This window comes from Eschrichtius robustus, chromosome 16 (genome assembly GCF_028021215.1).
Source record: "Eschrichtius robustus isolate mEscRob2 chromosome 16, mEscRob2.pri, whole genome shotgun sequence".
Lineage (NCBI taxonomy): Eukaryota > Metazoa > Chordata > Mammalia > Artiodactyla > Eschrichtiidae > Eschrichtius > Eschrichtius robustus.
The window spans coordinates 72,146,934-72,161,043 of record NC_090839.1 but is presented as its reverse complement, the minus strand read 5'-3'; positions in this window follow the sequence as shown (position 1 = coordinate 72,161,043).

Genomic DNA, 14,110 nt, shown 5'->3' with positions numbered 1-14,110 from the left:
ATGTCCATATTTATGAAATATATCTACAATCTACTTCTCATTACCTCTGGGGCCACCACTGTGCTCCAATCCATCATTTCTCTCACCTGGACCATTGCCATAGCCTCCTAACTAGTCTCACTGAGTCTGTCCTCTACAGCCTGTTGTCAATTCACTACCCAAAGGGATGCTGTTAAGTTAGTCAGATCATGTCACCCTTCTGTTTAAACCCATTCAATGGTTTTTTACTTCATTCAGAGTAAAAGCCAAAGTCTTCATGTCACCTACAAGGTCCTCCATGACCTGACCCCTGTTATCACCCTTCCCTTATCTCCTACCACCCTTACTCTGGCTCATTCTGCTTCTTCCTCATTGAACTCCATGTTGTTTCTTGTATATGATCGACACACTCCTGCTTCAGGGCTTGCTATCTGAACTGCTCTCTCTCTCTACACACACACACACACACACACACACACACACACACACACACAGAGTCACTTAGATAATTCCATGGATTATCCCCTTGCCTCCTTCAAGTCTTTGAGTTATTGTTTTTCTATCAGTTAGAACTTCCCTGGTTACCCTATTTAAAATCACAATGTTTGGACTTCCCTAGTGGTCCAGTGGTAAAGAATCTGCCTTCCAATGCAGAGGGTGCGGGTTCAATCCCTGGTCGGGGAGCTAAGGTTCCCCATGCCTCGGGGCCAAAAAACCAAAACATAAAAACAGAAGCAATATTGTAACAAATTCAATAAAGACTTTAAAAAAAATAAAATAAAATCACAATATTTCCTATCATTCCAAATGCCTCCTACCTGCCTTCCTATGTTATTTTCTTGTATGGCAGGCCCAGTCAAGATCAGGAGGATTGCCACGCTTACCCAACAGCTGATTCCAGGTGCACCAGTCATGCAACTTTGCTGTGGCAATTGATAACTGGCACTACTTCACTCAGACAGGAGTTTTGAAAGACCCAAACATTTCAGAACTACTGGGACTAGTGACAGGCTTAGCAGCAAGAGCTTAGAGCCTGGGAAATGCAACCACAGGGGCCAAGTTCAGAGAACATTAAAATCACACTCAAAATCAGCTACTCCTTCTTCAATGCTGCTGGAAGCTTGTGACTGGAATTAGTCTTGGTAAAGTCATTTGGTTTCAGTTAACAGAAATAGACTCAAATTAGCATAAGCAAAACCAAGAAATTATTAAATGGATGCAGGCAGAAGTCTTTTTAACAGGATCTGAAGAAACACAAATAAGGCCTCAGGAGAATGGGAACCAGGAACGTTCTGGATTTCTCAGGAGGAGGATTTTGTGGGCTTTCTTGAGTTCTCAAACCCCTTCTCAGTCTCAGTGGAGCCCATGAAGAATTTGATTAGCCACTAGTATGCAAATGAGCTAGATTTTTGGGATCTGTTGTCTTCATGCCTGGTCCAATCAGCTAGCACCATGAGGGTAGGATCAAACATGGCAGTACATGTCCACCACTACGGGTAGATGGGCAATTCTCAGAGAAGGTGGCTATGAGTGAAGAAGAAACCTTAAAATGAAGTGAACCAACACATCCTTTTGTGTTAATAGTACTACTTCTAGGCCATTTAGGAAAAGGCAATATTAGATAAGATTTACACTGTCCCCTAAATGCACAGATTTTATAGATTTGCTTGCCCGAAACACTGGTATAGTGGTCATCTGTTTTCTTTCTTTCTTTCGTTTTTTATCAACACCTATTTCCTCTTATTCTGGAGACATCCTGAATATCCTTTGGAGACCAATTCATCCTCCTTTCCTAGTACTTGAACTGTGGTTCAAGCTGGGTTGATCACACCTCTGGCTCTAGGTCTAGCCAATCTGCCTATCTTATCATTCAGGTCACAGTGTTTTGTTCAGAAGTGGGCATGGGCCCCAATTCAATCCAATGAGAGTCAGGCCCACCCAGGACATTTTCTGAAAGATTGAAAAGGAGAACTTCTTTTACTGTTGGCGCTAACAGCAGAAAGAATTGTGTAATCTAAGAACTGTTGGGAGAATCACATGGGACCTGGGAGAAAAGGAGAGCTGAGAGATGGAGATTGTTCCAGCCCTGATGATAAAATGTGAGTCTCTGGACCCAGCACTACCTGAAGCTGGGTATACCTCCTGGATTTTTCAGTCATGTGAGCTAATACATTTGCTGTTGTGCTTAAGACATTCTGAGTTCAGTTTCTCTCACTAGAAATCAAAAGAACCCCAACCAACAATCTGCTTGGAGAGGGTGATGCCATCTTCCACTCCTTAAAGTAAGTGTATTCCATATCCAGTCCCAGACGCAGGATCTACAAACTTTCTCGGGAACATTTTTCTATGCCAGATGACACCAGTGAGGGCCATCTTCCACAACTTGCTAGGCTCATGAGAGGTGGTGGCATGATAGAAGATCATTCTTATTTCTTAATCTGACCCTAGCTCCCAATGACCTGGATACTATCTCTGCATATAGACTTAGCTTAGAGCAATAGCATTAATTGTTGTAATATTAAAGAAATGTAAATTTGGTTACATTCATCTTCTAGGACACTTTTTTCTCCAAGAGGCACACATGCTTCTAACAAAAGTTAGCATCATTACCTAGCGTAAGAAACATTCTTTTATTAATCAGATTTTTTAAGGCTCAAGAGACATGCACAGATTACCTATGATGATGGGGACTTATTGAAAGCACACAAGACAACTATCACAGGAGAGTTCTTGATGGGATCTGTTTCTCCTGCCTACATGGAATCCATTCCACTTTCTACTGGCAACAGAGCCTAGGTTTTCCTTTGGGAAATCCTTGTCCCCTACCTTATGGCCATGTGATTCTGGTAGGAACCCCCCCTTCAACACCAATCATAACATATTCTCTCTGGCCATCATTGGTTCAGGAAGGGCACGCTTCCCAAGCCAGCTGATAAAAACCTTCCCTTAAGGAGAATTTAACCAGCATTTTTGCCAACATGTGAAAAGTCTTCTCAACCTCCTAGCTATGTCAGAAGGGTTTTCACTGCCCTATATCCAACCCACTAGGCCTTTGTCAATTCCACATTTTATCATGCATCATCTAAAACACTCCACTTCTAGTACTTATTTGTAATCCAAGTAGAGCTCTGTATTTTGCAAGTATCTGAAACAAACAACTCTGAACTAGTTCAGGTTTTAAAATGGAACAAATTATCTCATGTACTGAGGAGTTTGGTTTCAGCTTAGCACAAACCTAGATTCAAAAGATGTCACCAGGACTTGTTTTCTCTGACTTTAAGTCTTGACTCTACTTTCTCAGTGTTCATGCCATTCTCTGTCCAGTGCAATCATAAGATGGCTGCATTAGCTCCAGCCCCTAAGTGTACAAAACTGAGTCCAGCAGGACTGGTGGCTCCAGCATAGATTGTACGATTAGTTCTGAATGATCCTAAGCAGGCTTTATTACCTTGCTTGAAGCATGTCCTAACCTCTAACTGAAGGCTGTGATTAAAATAAAGAATGTGCTGGTTGGCTTAGGTTTGGATCACAGGCTTAGGTTTGGAATCACCTTTACCCAAAACACATGATCTGAGAGTGAGAAAAGGGTCGTTTCCCCCAAAGCAAAATCCAAGTGAATTCTGGGTTGCAAAACAGCTAATCTTCCATAATTTCCCCAATTTTGCCTTCTTTGGCACTTGCAGTTGATAGTTGTCTCAGTGAAACACTGTCTTCTCTTGGCTTCTATGTTGTATCAATTTATCTAAAATTTATTTCTGCTTTTTGAAACTTTTTATAATGTAGAGTCTGTAGAGACTCTGGGTTTTAGAGGATCAAGGTTCAGGGACTCAGGAAGCCAGTCATGAGAAATATCAATACCAGGAAATCTTAAATCTTCTGGAGAGTCAGAGGAGATCTAAAGGGGTTTAAAAGGTTTGGTTAAACTGACAATAGGGCTTAGGCCTCAGTGGCACAGGATTGGCTAAGTGTGGGAACCCAGTGGTAATAAGTAAGCTTGTTCCCAAGTATGGCTCTTTCCGGGATTCCTGTGGCTCTAGAATAATGTCCCTCTGTTCTTGTGGATGTTAACTTGATGTTACAAGGATGAGATCAAGACTCTCTCTTCATGCATGCTCACTAACCAGTTTTGGAAACCTACTGTCTTTGATCACTGGGGAACAGGGAACAGGATCCTTAGGTTCACTTGTGTGAATTTCATGATTTTTCTGATGCTTCTTCTCTTGTAGGAAGGTCGCTTTAGATGATCAGCACCGTGGACAGCAGTCATGGACGCCGTTGTGGGCTCTCCCATTTCGCGGGAGGTCTCTAATGGTATGTTCCTCTCCCACAAAATGCCACTTGCAGATTTGAGATGGATACTGCAAGAAGGATGAAGTAGTGAAAGTGACCTCCTCCAGCCAGGTTGTTCAATCAGCACAGATGACAGATAAGAGATGTCACACTCAGATTGCCTTTAGAACTAAAAATGTACAGTCGATTCCTGATATTTACTCTTGCAGTAGTTATGTTCTATGAAGTCACACAAATACCGAATTAGCAAATACTGAACCATTTCTCTTAGGAGAAATAGAGAGGTAGTTTCCTGCGAGCCTCTGGTCACAACGTATTCATCAACTGATAAATACATAACTTTTAGAATGTGTGTTTTGGTTTAAAAATACCTTACTGTTGGTTCATCAGCATTGAATGACCAATGGCATTATGACTCATGCACTAACGAAGCTTATCTAATGCACATATTTTCTCTGAAAGGCACATCACAGCCTTCTTGTGCATGGGAACACTGGACAGCACATAAGCACTACAATTGAGGGCCATTTTAAACAGCAAAATCACCAACAAAAGGCAAAAAATGTGAGAGAATGGCACTAAATAGGCTGTAAAAATATAGCATGAGAGCTCAAACAAAAAGGCAGAGAAGACGGACATCCCAGCTCAAGAAGAGAGAGAGAAAATTTGCTCCTCCTCTTCCTTTTCCTTCTATTTGGAAAGATTAGATGATGCCTGCCTACACTAGTGAGGATGATCTTTACTCGGTGGTGTTTCAAATGCTAATCTCTCAGAAACCTTCACAGAAGCACTCAGAAATAACGTTTTACCAGCTATGTGGGCATCCCTTAGCCCAGTCAACTTGACATGTAAAATTAACAGGATACAAAAGGTACTCAGAAGTTATAGAACCCAAATCCCATATGGCCCTCCATGACTTAATTTGCTTTTCGTTTTCTGTGTGTTAGGGTGGAAGGTTAGGTTATTGATTTGATATCTTTCTTCTTTTTTAATATAGGTATTTAAGGCTATAAATTTCCTTCTAAGAACTGCTTGAGCTACATCCCATAAATTTTGCGATGTTGTGTCTTCATTTTCACTCATGTCAAAGTATTTTCTAATTTCCCTTGTGGTTTCTTGTTTGACCATTGGTTATTTAGAAGTATCTTGTTTCATTTCCACATATTTGTGAATTTCCCACATTCCTTTCTGTTACTGATTTCTAATTTCACTCAATTGTGGTCAGAGAACATATGATGTATGATTTCAATCCTTTCAAATTTATTGAGGCCTGCTTTATGGCCTACCATACAGTCGGTCCTGGAGCCCTACATGATTTAGTGCCATTAAACCAGTTACCACACTAACCTCATATCCTACTACTTGCCCATCATTTACTCACCTCCACACTGGCCTCATCGCTGTTTCTCAAACAACCCAGGAATGTTTTTTGGTTTTTAAAAAAATATTTATTTATTTATTTGGCTGTGCTGATCTTCGTTGTGGCATGCGGGATCTAGTCCCCTGACCAGGGATCAAAACCGGTCTCCCTGCATTGGGAGCATGGAGTCTTAACCACTGGACCACCAGGGAAGTCCCAACCCAGGCTTTTGGGCTACCCTCTGCCTGCAACTCCCTTCTTCCTAATTTTTGCCTAGCTCAAGATCTCCTCCAGATCCTTTCTCAAAAGTCACCTTTCCAAGTCTTTCATGACCACTCTATTTAAATTAGGTTTGTTCCCCTTAACTGAATTCAAGATACCTAATAGAAGCTTTCAAATTTTGTTTTACAAAACTCTAGACCATGATGTTAATGGTGGCCCCCTGGAGTTGTAAAGGACACAACTGATTAAGATTTCATTCTGCTCCAAGTATTAGAAGCCCTGATTAACAGTGGCTTAAACAATGAGTCTAGAGAACGCAACTAAAGCAGTGCTCAGATGGAAATTTATAACTCGAATGCACATATTTTAAAAGAATATTTCTTGGCAAGGATGCAGAGAAACTGGATCTCTCATACATTGCTGGTGGGAATGTAAACTGGTACTCTGGAAAACAGTTTGGCCGTTCCTTATAAGACCAAACCAGAAAAAAAACCCAAACCGAACCAAAACAAAACAAAACAAAAAACGAAAGACGCACTTACTGTAAAACTTAGCAATCATATCACATCCTTGGGCATTTTCCCCAGAGACATGAAAACTTATGTTCAGATGAACATCTTTATGTGAATGTTCATAGCAGCTTTATTTGTAGTAGTCAAAAACTGGGAATAACTCAGAAGTTCTTCAGTAACTGAATGGTTAAACAAACTGATACATTCATGCAGTGGAATACCACTCAGCAATAAAAAGAATGAATGTGGATAAATGTAACAACATGGATGGATCTCAAGGGCATTATGTAAAGTGCTAATAGCTAATTTCAAAAAGTCATACTCTAGAGGATTCCATTTATATAACTTCTCAAATTGACAAAACTATGGAGATGGAGAACAGATTGATGGTTGCTAAGGGACAGGGATGAGGATAAGAGAGGGTGAGTGGGAATATAGAGGGGCAGCAGGAGGGAGTTGCTTTGTGGTGATAGACCAATTCTGTGTCTTGACTGTAGTGTGGTCACATAAATCTATCCATGGGACTAAACTGCACAGAATTCCCTCCTCTCACATATACAAATGAGTACATTTGAAACTGGTGAAAACTAAATAATTGTAGTCATTCAACAATGTTGTACTAATGTCAGTTTCCTGGCTTTGATATTGCACATCAGTTATATAAGACATCTTCATAGGTAGAAGTTGGCTGAAGGGTTCAAGGAACTCTATGTACTAGTTTTGTAACTCCTTGTGAGTCCTGTATTATTATTTCAAAATAAAAAGTTAAGCAAATTTTAAAGAATATTTGAAAATCGACCCTCTAAGCTGCCATCTCAAGAAGCTAGAACAAGAACAGCAAAATAAAACCCAAAGAAAGTAGAAGGAAGGAAATAATAAGAGCAGATAACAACAAAGTAATACAGATAAGTTAATTATATAGTCTTGATCTCTGGTAGTGTAAGTCCTCATTCTTCAAGATTATGTTGGTTATTCTAGGTCTTTTGCATGTTCTTATAAGGTTTAGAATTAGCTTGTCAGATTCTACCAAAAATGCTTGCTGTGATTTTGATAGGGAATGTATTGAATCTATAGGCCAATTTTATGAGAATTGGCATTACAATATTGTCTTGACAATACTGAGTCTTCTAACCATGAATATGGTATATCCTTTCACTTATTTGGGTTTGCTTAATTTCTTTCAGCAATATTTCATAGTTTTTAGTGTAGAGGTCTTATGTTTCTTGTCAGATTTATTCCCAGATATTTGATGGGCTTTGGCATTGTCATAAATGATTTCATTTTTAATTTCATTTTCTGCTTGCGTTACCAGCTGCTAGAAGTTAATGCAGCTGCTCAAGGATGTCAAGGTCCAGTCTCCTGTTTTCTTTTGCTCCACTGTCCTTCGCATCTCAGGGTCACAAGCTGACCTCTTCATCCCTTGGTCTGGAATATCTTTCCAGGGTGGAAGAAGCAGGTGACAAGGTGGAAGAGTTAGCACCTTGACTGGGAAAGAAGAACTTTCCAAGAAATCTCTACAGAGATGTCAGGCACTAGAACTCTGTCTAGCTACTCCTAGGTGCAGGGGCGGTAAAAATGGAATTTTTAAACTGGGTTCATTGCCGCCCCAAACAAAAATCAGAGTTTTATTGTTAAATCATAAGGGGAGAATAGATATTAGGTGGGCAACTAGCACTGACAGCCACAGTGCAGAAAAGGATTTAGCACCTTCATAGCACCATGTACCCTTCCCAACCTCTCAATATGGCTAAGGGACAGTTTTTATTTAATTCAGTGTCTCGTGTTATTTGAGTTATGTAAATATTACTCCATACTGATCTGTGTCATGTACTCTGACTAATTTCCTCCCTTGGCCATCTGTTGTGTTTTCCTTGGAGTTATGGATTCTTGTTTTTGTTTGCTTAGTTTTCTATGTCACTGTCTCTAATTCTTTCTAAACTCTCCAACAGAATTGCAAAATTTCACTTGAAAAAATTTTTTTATGTAGTCAGACACATCAAGTTTCCCTTTTTTCCACATCTTTCCTGGAGTCTTCTGTAATCTTACTCCTTTTGAACTGGTTGTTCACTAGCATTCTGGAATTTTCTTTAGCCTCTCCTTGTGTTGGGTTTTCTGTCGGTCTTAATGGTTTAACCCCTCATTTTTGTTGACTATATTTTCCAATAGCCCTGACAAAAAAGTCATGGGAAGTATATTTTCTGAGGCATTACCTTTGTTCCATCCTCACACTTGATTCAAGTATAGTTTGTCTGGGAATAGAATTATAGATTAGAAATAATCCCTCATTATTTTGAAGGCATTACTTCATTGTGTTTAGCTTCTCATTTTGCTTTTGAAAGTCTGATGAGATTCTGATTTCCACTTTTTTTCCCTTTTTCTTTTTTTTTCTTTTTGTGACTGTGTCCTATTTTTTCACTATGAAAGTTTTTATGGTATTTTTGCTCTTGGGATTCTAAATTTCCCAATTACATGCCTTGGTGGGGATCTTTTTCAAATACAATGTGCTGTATACTTTTAATCTAGACGCTCATGTTCTTCAGTCCTGGACATTTTCTTCTATTATTGCCTGCTGGAAATTACTGCTCTCTTTGTAGAATTACTGTCAGTTGAGTATTGAACTTCAATGAATTAATTCTCATTATCTTTTCTTTACTCTTTCCCATCTGTTTTCTTTTTAATTCTGTTACCGAATGCAAGTTTGTGTGCCCAACTCACAGTGCGGCCAAACAATACCGAAACGTCAGAGTTTGGAGCAGAGAAAGGTTTATTGCAGGGCCATGCAAGGAGAATGGGTAGCTCGTGCCTCCCCAAACCCCAAACTCCCCAAAGGGTTTCAGCAAGCATTTTAAAGGACAGGTGAAGGAGAGGCATCCCAGGGTCTGTGATCAGCTCGTGCACAATCCTCTGATGGTGAGATAACTGGGTGGTGTCACAGGGGTTAACATTATCAGTCCTTAGACTCCAGGAGGCTATGTGTTCATGGTCATCAAGCAGTTAACATCTTCCATTTAGTGGGGGTTTTAGCATCTGTAAAACGACTCTGGAAATGTGCATCAGATACTATTATCTAGGTACTTCAGAGAGGAGCTAAAGTACAGGATATGAGGAGAGGTCTGTCCCGGGAAGGCCCCATAGGGTCTTGCTTGGTTACAATTCTACTTTCTAGGAGATTTCTGCAACTTTATCTTCCAACTCTTTTGTTCAATTTTAAATTTCTTCTATCAAAACTTTAATTCCCAAAAGTCATTTATAGTCTTATTTTTAAAAAATCATGTTATTGTTTTATAGATGCAATATCTTTTCTTATCTCTTTGAACATGTTAAGTACAATTTTTAAAAACTTTTCTTTAGCTCTCTGCTTTGTCTCAATTTCCTCCAAAGGAATGAAAATGTCTTACTTAAATGTCTGATGATCCTGAGCTGTTTATCTTTAACAGTGAGTATTAAAAAGCTGTGGATATGAGGTGTGACTTTTCTTTTTTTTTAAATTGGGGTATAGTTGCTTTACAATGTTGTGTTAGTTTCTGCTGTACAGCGAAGTGAATCAGCTATATGTATACATATATCCCCTTGTTGTTGGATTTCCTTCCCATTTAGGTCACCACAGAGCACTGAGTAGAGTTCCCTGTGCTATACAGCAGGTTCTCATTAGTTATCAATTTTATACGTAGTATTGTATATATGTCAATCCCAATCTCCCAATTCAGCCCACCCCCCCTTTCCCCCCTTGGTGTCCATACATTTGTTCTCTACACCTGTGTCTCTATTTCTGCTTTGCAAATAGGTTCATCTGTACCATTTTTCTAGATTCCACATACATGCGTTAATATACGATATTTGTTTTTCTCTTTCTGACTTACTTCACTAGGTGTGACTTTTCAACTCAGAGGGCTTCATTGTTCAGAAGGAATCCAGCCATTTGTGTCAGACTCCCAAATGTCACTGTGTGCAGACCTTTTTCAGAGCCCCTTTTCTCTAGAAAAGAATGCCAATTTCCTGCTGATGGTCCTCTGTACCAGTCTGGGACCAAATGGCAAAAGTGGTTTGGGTCAGGGATGGTTTCGCGATCTTTAGGTGGTAGTCTCTTACTTGGTTCCCTACTTTTCAGAATAGTTCCTCTTGCCTGTCCTTTACTAGGCCTTTAAACTTGGAAACTCTCCGAAGTTGGAAACTCTCTAGTTTAATGTCTTTGTCGAATATACTTCATGTTGGATGTTGGAGCTAGAAGCATCTTTGCCTTGGATGTGTGTGATAAGTGCGGGTACCTAAGCGTCTAAATATATAGACTTTCAACCAGGCTCCCTATTTGAAGCCCCATGCTTTACCCCATCTTTTACTGTATCTGATGCTTCTAATTCCTGACTGTATTAGTTTGCTAGGGCTGGGATAAAAAACTACCACAGATTGGAGGGCTTGAACAACAGACTTTTATTTTCTCACATTTCTGGATGCTGGAAGTCTGAGATCAAGGTGTTGGCAGTGTTGTTTTCTTCTGAGGCCTCTTTCCTTGGCTTGTAGATGGCTGTTTTCTCTCTGTGTCTTCACATGGTCTTCCCTTTGTGTGTGTCTCTGTCCTAATCTCCTCTTCTTACAAGGATATCAGCTGTATTGGACTAGGGCCCACCCAAATGACCTCGTTTTAACTTAATTACCTTTTTAAAGATCCTATCTCCAAATACAGTCACATTCTGAAGTACTGGGGTTAGGACTTCACCATAGGAATTTGAGGGGAGGGGCAGGATACAACTCAACCCGTAACACTGAGCTTTTAGAGATTCAACAACTTAGTTTACTTGTTGTTTTCTTCCTCTCTGAGACTATCTGATATTCATATTTCTCAGTTCTGGTAATATCTTTACCTGATTTCCAGCTTTTGAAACAGTCTTGACATCTCTCTGTTGGATTACTTGTTATTAACTTGACAGCATTACCTCTCTTTTATAGTTCCCTCTGTGTCACAGGGAAGAAGCCTAGAAGTACATTTCCAAGAATCTCTTTCTTAGTGTTTGCTAATGAGAGATACCCACAAAGAATTCAGAAGATAAAAGAGAAATTGTTATTCTCTGGCAGCTATTGTGGGCAGATGGGTGAGCAGACAGTAAACTTGAAGTTCTCAGTATCTTCCAGTCAACGACTATAAATCACTCCTTTTAATTCTACCATTAGCTGGGAATACCATAGGTTCTCCCAGAGCTACTGAGCAGGGCTGGGATTAGGGTGAGGTGAGCAGGGTAGGGTCGTGCAAATGCACTATCAGACTGTTTAAAATTTTTTAATTAAATTTTTTTTTAATTAAAAAATTCTGTTTTAAAATTCTGACATTTTTTTCACCATGGATATTTTTTGCATTGTTTGCTTTTTAAAAAATATTGTATTAAAATATTCTTTATTTTGATAAGTGAGTTGTGATGGTTAATTTTAAGTGTTAACTTGACTGGGCTAAGAGATGCCCAGATAGCTGGTAAAACATGATTTCTAGGTGTGTCTGTGAGGGTGTTTCTGGAGGAGATTAGCATTTAAATGAGTAGACTGAGTACGGAAGATCCACCCTCACAAGTGCAGCTGGGCATCACCCACTCCATTGAGGACCTGAATAGAACAAAAAGGCGGAGGAAGGGTAAATTTGATTTTTTTGCTTGAGCTGGGCCATTCATCTTCTCCTGCCCTTGGACATCATCATCCTGGTTCTTGGGCCTTCAGACTCAGACTGGGAGTTACACCATTGGCCCCATTCTCAGGTCTTCGGAGTCAGAATGAATTATACCACCAGCTTTCCTGGTTCTCTGGCTCACAGACAGCAGATTGCAGGACTTCTCAGCCTTCACAACCATGTGAGGCAAGTCCTGTAATACATATATACATATCTACTCTGTTAGTTCTGTTTCTCTGGAGACCCCCTGCACATGAGTGTTTTGGTATCCTCTTAAAGTCTGTATCGAAGGTGACTGCCTCACTAGTCTCACCCTATACCTGGCCCTGCCCTTGGTATGCACAGAGCTGCCAGGTTGCTCCTGATATTCGCTCGCTTTGGTGCTGCAGGGTGAGACTGGTGAAAGTGGCTTGCCTGCCCTGCATTCCCCAGCTTTACATTGGTGAGCTAAGCCCTACATTTCCCCTTCCTAATCAAAACACACAGAGTGGCTTCTGTTCTGATAGAACTTTGATTTACACAATCTTTCATTGACTGTATTCTCCTTTCTTAATCTCTCTTTTGTAGATTTATATCTTTTTTATTCTTTTATTCTCTCTCTCTCTCTCTCACACACACACACACACACACACACACACACACATCCTACCTACTGGATCTGTTTCTCTGTAGAACCCTGACTAACACGAAGCGTTAGTGTTAGTGATATCACTTGATATCAACATGACTTATCTCTGAGTGATGTCAGCCTTCATCATCACTTGGTTTAGGTGGTGTCTGCTCCATCACAAATTTACTACTTCCCCCTTCCCACACTTTGTTCTTTGGAAGCAAGTCATGAAGTCTAGCCCACACTCAAGGGGTAAATGTATTTAAAAATAAAACCTCTTATCATTGCAGCAAGTAGAAAATCAGTGTTGCTATAAATAGAGGGTGAATGTAAAAATGAATAGAGGAAAACAAAACAATGTAATTAAAATCTATCTAGATACTTGTTCACTTATCCAATCATAACAAATTACCCCACAACTTAATGGGTTAAAACTACACAACAATTTATTTTGCCTGTGAATCTGCAGTCTGGGCAGGGCTTGTCAGGGAAGGCTTGTCCTTGCTCCATGGGCATCATTGGGGTGGATTGACTGAAGGCTGGGGGACCCTCTTCCAAGACTACTCACTTGCATGGCTGGCAAGTTGGTGCTGGTTGTCAACAGGAGCTCAGTCAGGGCCCAGGGCCCAGAGCTTCAGGCTTGATCCCTTTCCATGTGACCCTCTCAGTGTGGCTTGGGCTTCCTCACAGCATGGTGGCTGGGTTCCCAGGGTGAACATTCTGAGAGAGAGACAAATGGAAGGTATATACCTTTTATGATATGGCCTCAGAAGTCACATAGTTTCACTTTTGCTGAATTCTATTAGTCAAGGCAGTCACAGAAGCTCACCAGGTTTCAAAAGGGAGGGGATATAGATTCTACTCTTGATGGGCTTGATGGGGAGTAGCAAGGTCCTCAAAGAGCATGTGGAATAAGAACTACAAACTACGCCATTACTGCTGCCTGTTGAAGGCTCTGAACTTGTTTTAAAAAGGAGAGAAAGAAAGAGATTAGCAAGTGGTGGAGAGGTTTACAAAACATACTAGCACCACACTGAGACTTTTCCTTTCAAAAGGAAATGAATGACAGGAACATACTTTGCTTATAATGTATGTATGAGTCTATATAGCTACCCTGAACTTGCGCTTCCTTGACATATAAAGGCTTTTCATGTCCTGTGTCATTACTTATGTGATTTTCTCTTCTTAAATTTCCTTTACTCCTTTCTTTGCCTAGAAAACTTATTTTCTTTCTTCCAAACCCAGCTTCACTCTCTGAGGCAAGAACAGCATCTTGTTTATTCTAGCCCTTATTTAACCCTTGCATTATAATTTCTCTGAGAGCCATTCGGCTTCCCAACTTCACTCACTACATTTTGAATTCCTAAAACATAGGAACCACATGTTATTTGTAATTGTAAGTTTTTGGCCATTTTATCTCTGCCTATAACACCTCATCTCCATACTATATTTCCTATCCGGTCAACTCCTATTCATCCTTAAAAACC